Source organism: Panthera pardus, unplaced genomic scaffold (assembly GCF_024362965.1).
Source record: "Panthera pardus isolate Hobbes unplaced genomic scaffold, ASM2436296v1 HiC_scaffold_6, whole genome shotgun sequence".
Lineage (NCBI taxonomy): Eukaryota > Metazoa > Chordata > Mammalia > Carnivora > Felidae > Panthera > Panthera pardus.
In genome coordinates, this window is record NW_026526991.1 from 125,842,146 (window position 1) to 125,848,145 (window position 6,000).

Here is a 6,000-nt window from a genome sequence, read left to right on the forward strand (position 1 = left end):
GGACTATTTGATTTTTTTGCTTTTGAGTTGTATAAGTTCTTCATATATTTTGGATATTAACCTCTTAGCAGATATATAGTTTGCCAATATTTTTTTCCCATTCTGTATGTTGTTGTCTTTTCATTTTGTTGATTGTTGTTTATGCTGTGCAGAAGTGTTTTGGTTTGATGTAGTTACGCTCGTGTATTTTTAATTTTGTCGCTTGTACTTGGGGTGTCCCATCCAAAAAATCTTTGCCCATGTCAAGAACCCTTTTTCCTATGTTTCCTTCTAGGAGTTTCTTGTCTTACATTTAAGTCTTTAATCCTTTTTGACTAATGTCAGGGGTCTAGTTTTATTCTTTAACATGTGGATGTCCAATTTCCCGGCACCATTTACTGAAGACAACATCTCTACTGGGTGTTCTTGGCTCCCTTGTCAAATATCCATTAACTGTACATGCATGGGTTTATTTCTGGGCTGTTGATTCTTTTCCATTGACCTACGTATCTATTTTTATATCAGTACCATACTGTTTTGATTACTATAGTTTTATGTAATTACTGTAGCTTTATAATACAGCTTGAAATCAGGATGTGTGATGCCTCCCACTTTGTTCTTTCTCAGGATTGTTTTGGCTATTGGGGTCTTTTCTGATTCTATATATATTTTACAACTGTTTTTTCTACCTTTGTAAAAAATGCCTTTGGAATCCTAATGGGGATTACATTGAATCCATATAGATGGCTCTAGGTGGTTGGACATTTTAACAATAAAAATTCTTTCAGTCCATGAACATGGGATACCTTTACATTTATTTGTGTCTTCTTTGATTTCTTTCTTCACTGTTTTGCAGTTTTTAGAGTAGACAATTTTCATCTCCTTAGTTAAATTTATTCCTAAGTATTTTATTGTTTTTGATGCTATTATAAGTGAGATCGATTTCTTTATTTTTTTTCAGAAAATTTGTTGTTAGTGTGTAGAAATACTACTGATTTTGGGTGTTAATTTCATATACTGCAACTTTACTGAATTTATTGATAAGGTCTAACAGTGTTTTGGTTGAGTCTTCATGAGTTTGTATATATAAAATCATGTCTTCTACAAAGAAAGTCAGTTTTACTTCTTCCTTTTCAGTATTGATGTCTTTTATTTATTTTGCCTGATTGCCCTGGCTAGGACTTCCTGTAGGCTTTTCATGAAAATATGCCCTTTATTCTGTTAGTATGTTCTTTCTATACCTAATACCTAATTTGTTTAGTGTTTTTTTTTTTATCATGAATGGATGTTGAATCTTGTCAAAAGTTATTTCTGTGTCTTTTGAGACGATTATATGTTTTTCTCTCTTGTTGTATTAACATGATTTACCATATTTATTGATTTGTGTATACTGAACCATCCTTGCATCCCAGGGATAAATCTCAGTTGATCATTGTGCTTGCTTCGGCAGCACATATACTAAAATCTCAGTTGATCATGATCAATTAACCTTTTAATGTGCTATTGAATTTAGTTTGCTAGTATTTTATTGAGAATTTTTTTATCCATATTCATTAGAAATAATGACTTGTCGTTTTCTCGTAGTATCCCTTCTGGCTTTGTTATCATTCAGGGTAATGCTGGCCTAATAAAATGAGTTCAAGAGTGCTCACTCCTCTCTGAGTTTTTGGAAGAGTTTAAGAAGGCTTGATGTTAATTCTTGTTTAAGTGTTTGGTAAAATTCATCAGCAAAGCAGTATGGTATTGGACTTCTCTTTGGGAAATTGTTGATTATTGATTCAATCTCCTTGCTAGTAATTGGCCTGTTTAGATTTTCTATTTCTTCCTGATTCAGTCTTGGTAGGTTGCATTTTTCTGAGAATTTTTCCATTTCTTCTAAGTTGTCTAATTGGTTGGCATATAGTTCATAGTAATTCCTTATGACCTTTTGTATTTCTGTGGTATCAGTTGTAATGTCTCTTTCATTTACAATTTTGCTGATTTGGGTCCTTTGTTTTTTTCCTTGGTCTAGCTAACGGTTTGCCAAATTTATCTTTTCACAGCATCAACTCTGGTTTGTTTTTTAACTCTAAGTTTGTCAATCATTTCAATTGCACTCCTGCTCTATGTTTCATTTATTTCTGCTCTGATATTATTTACTTCCTTCTGCTAAATTTGGGCTCAGTTCTTGTTTTTCTAGTTCCCTGAGGTATAGAGTTGGGTGCTTTCTTTGAGATTTTTTTCAAGATGGGTATTTATTGTTATGTACCTTCCTCTTGGATCTGTTTTTGCTGTATCTCATAAATTTTGGTATGTTGTTTCCATTTTCATTTGTCTAATAATAATTTATTTCCCCTTTGACCCATCAGTTGTTCAGGAGAGTGTTGTTTAATTTCCATTTATGTATGCGTTTTCTAGTTTTCCTCCTGTTATTTCTAGTTTTATACCATTATGGTCAGAGAAGATAGTTGACACGATTTTAGTTTTCTTGTATTTGCTAAGACTTAAGACTGTTTTGGTTGCCTAACACATGTTCTCCCGTAGAAAATGTTCCATGTGCACTTGGTAATTATGTGTACTCTGTTGTTGACTGATAAAATGTTCTATATATGTCTGTTAGGTCCATTTGGTTTATAGTAGTGTTCATATGTGCTATTACCTTATTGATGCTGTCTGGGTTATCTATCCACCGTTAAAGAGTGTAGTATTAAAGCCCCCAAATATTATTGTATTGCTGTTTCTTTTTCCTTTTAGCTCTGTTAGCTTTTGCTTTATATATTTAGGTGCTCCATTCTTGAGTGCATAAACGCTTACATTTGTTAAATCTTTGTGATGGATTGACCCCTTTATAATTTTATGATGAACTTTTCTTCTTTTACTGTTTTTGGTTTAAAGTCAATTTTGTCTGCTCTAGGGTTTTCTCAGTGGTGTCTCTTACAGGAACATTTGTTGTTCTTGTGAAGGGGAACAGTGTCAGGGACAGTCTATGTTGCCATCTTGGTAATGTCACTCTCTCCAAAGAGTAGCTTTTTAACAAAAATAACCTGACCTTTTCAGCACAATGATGAGAGTATTTGTCACTGGGAATGCTTTGCGGTCTCAAGGTTGCCTTTATTCCAGTGTTCTAAGCCTGTGTGGGAACCCAGACTATTTTTGTTTGTTCCTGGTTTGAAGCATCTTTCCTTGGACTTCTCTTCTTTATGTAAAACACTTACTTTGCCCATGTGCTGGATACCTTAGACAGTGTGCAGAATACTTGTGTGTACGTAGTTACATTTGCAACTACTTTGTGAAATAAGCAGGACAAGATTATTTGGGAATAAGTTGTGTAATGCTTCTTAGATCTAGAAGAGAAGCGTTTCTCTTTCTCGGCTAGAAGTTAAATGTTCTATTTATCTTGAGTCCATGGAATTTTTTTTTTCCCAGTCAGGATAGGAGCAAGTAGAAAAGGTGGAAGCAAGAGAAAAAGGTTAGGGTTAAATAGATTTGTGGGTAAAGAAACTCTTTTTCCTGCAGGGTTACAGAGTCTTTCCCATCTTACTGTGTGTTTTGAATCTCTGAGAAGGAGCTAAGGTATTCAGGAACATTTGACACAGAACTGCTTTTTCACTAAGCATGATGCCACACTTATAATTGCTGGAACTCGTATTGGGATATATTGTCTATAGGATCAAGCAACTGGCCTAGAGCCTCATCAGATTTACTCTGTCGGATAGAAACTGCTTAGAAACCACTTAACATAGGTGAATCCTCATGATGATAATTTGGAGTAGATACAGAATGAAAGTTTTCTGAATCTACAAGGAATTGGGTTTTCTTAGTCATTGTGTCAGTGTCAATTGCTAGAAATACAGAAGTTGACCCTAACTTTCTCTGTTTTTACTTTTACTTATCCACGATGTGCTAAATAACTTGGGTGTTATATTCAATTGCAAGTTAAGTTTTTAGCAGTTTCCAAGAAAACTCTACAGTCATAATACCCGCCATGTACCCTTCAGAAGTTCTTTTGGGCTCTTCCCTCAAAATATAACCAGGACTGCAGACTTCATAACATTTCTTCCACCCTGGTCCAGGCACTCTGACTTCTCACCTGGATTATTAGAATGTCTTCCAGAATCTCTTCCTGTTTTCGCTCTTGCTCTCTTACAATCTCCGGTCAGCAGTGATCGTTTCAACACAGACGTCAGAGCACACTTCTCAGAATCTTCCATCGGTGTCTTCCAGTGACATGGTTTGCAAGACCTCACGTGATCTATCTGCCTTTTCCTCTTCTTTTCTCACTTGCTTTTATTCCAGCCTCACTGGCCTCCAGGTTCTTCCCATGTTAGTGCTTTTGTGCCTTCAGTCCTTTTCCTAAAATGTTCTCCCAAATATAACTCTCTCACCAACTTCAAATCTTTGTTACGAAGTCACTTTCTCAATAAGGCCTACCTTGATCACCCTGTTTTAAATTGCAGTTTATTCGGGGGCGCCTGGGTGGCTCAGTCGGTTACGCAGCTGACTCTTGATTTTGGCTCAGGTCGTGATCTCGTGGTTCGTTGGATCGAACCCAGCATTGGGCTCTGTGCTGACAGCTCAGAGCCTGCTTGACGTTCTCTCCCTCTCTCTCTGCCCCTCCCCTGCTTGCACACCCCCGCACTCTTTCTGAAAATAAACTTAAAAATTTTTTAAAAAATAAATTGCACTTATTTTGTTTGTTGCCTGTCTCTAACCCCAGAATGTTGGTTGTGTCATCCTTAGAATAGAGTCTCCATGAGGCCGCTTTGGTGCCACTACAGCAGGGCCGGGTACTTATGACAGAGTATGACCCAAAAGCCAAACGTATTTACTCTTTAGCCCTTCACCAAAAAAGTCACCCGATTATTCCATTCCATTATGTCCCCGGCACTTAGACTGATGCCTGGTACACATTAAGAGCTCCATAAATGTTTGTTTAATTGAATTCAATACTACTGCCATTTGGATAATACAAAGCTAATACTAAGGAAGAAAGAAAGGGACATTCTTAGGCATACCTGTAGACTTTTCTGTTGCATGGTTTGTGTCCATTTTATTTATTTTTTTCAAATTTGCACAAGAGAAAAATAACCTCTGAATACTATAGGTGAGACTTTACTCAACCCTGGAAAAACTCAAACTTTTACCTGAATTTTTGGTTTCTCTTGCAATGACCCAACTGTTTCATACTTGGTTATTTAAAGTCTTCAAATAACCATTGATTTCTCCTGTAGCAGCTTGAACTGGAAGGGCCTTATACCCCTATTACGACTTTACATTTAATTTGCCTGTTAAGACATCTAGAGGAAGGGTCCCAAAGCAAACTCCATGTGCTCTAAGGGCACCTGGGGTGGCTCAGTTGGCTAAGCGTCTGGCTATGGCTCAGTAATGCTCACGCGGTTTATGAGTTCAACCCCCGCATCAGGCTCTGTGCTGACAGCTCAGAGCCTGGAGCCTGCTTCGGATTCTGTGTCTCCTTCCCTCTCTGCCCCTGCCCACTCATGCTGTCTCTGTCTCTGTCTCTCTTTCTCTCAAAACGTAATAAACATTAAAAAAAAAATTTTAAATCCATGTGCTCTAGAGTCCAGTGTGAGTCAATTTCAGAAGAACCTGTGGATGTTCCCCAAAATACACTTGTCTGGAATGTGACGTTTAAAGACAGAAGAACCAGCAACCCAAGTACTTCTGGTCTCTGTTGTTACCCTGGACCCTCTGTGACCTCAAATTAGGCATTCATCATTCATGTATATTTTTGATTATATATGTGTACATATAGTGTAATGTGTGTAAGTCATTGCATGTTCTCTCTCTGTGTATGTATGTGTGTGTGTATATATATATACATATACATACATATATATACACACACACACAAGTATATATACATATATACATCCACAAGTATGTGGCTACGTGTCATTCGTCTTTCCATAAATAATAATAGGAGACGAGGAGATCCCTGTGGTCTTTAGAAATGTCAAGTTTCTATTAGTACCACATATAAATATTTTGTGGTATTGCCTCTCACCTCATACTCATTTCATA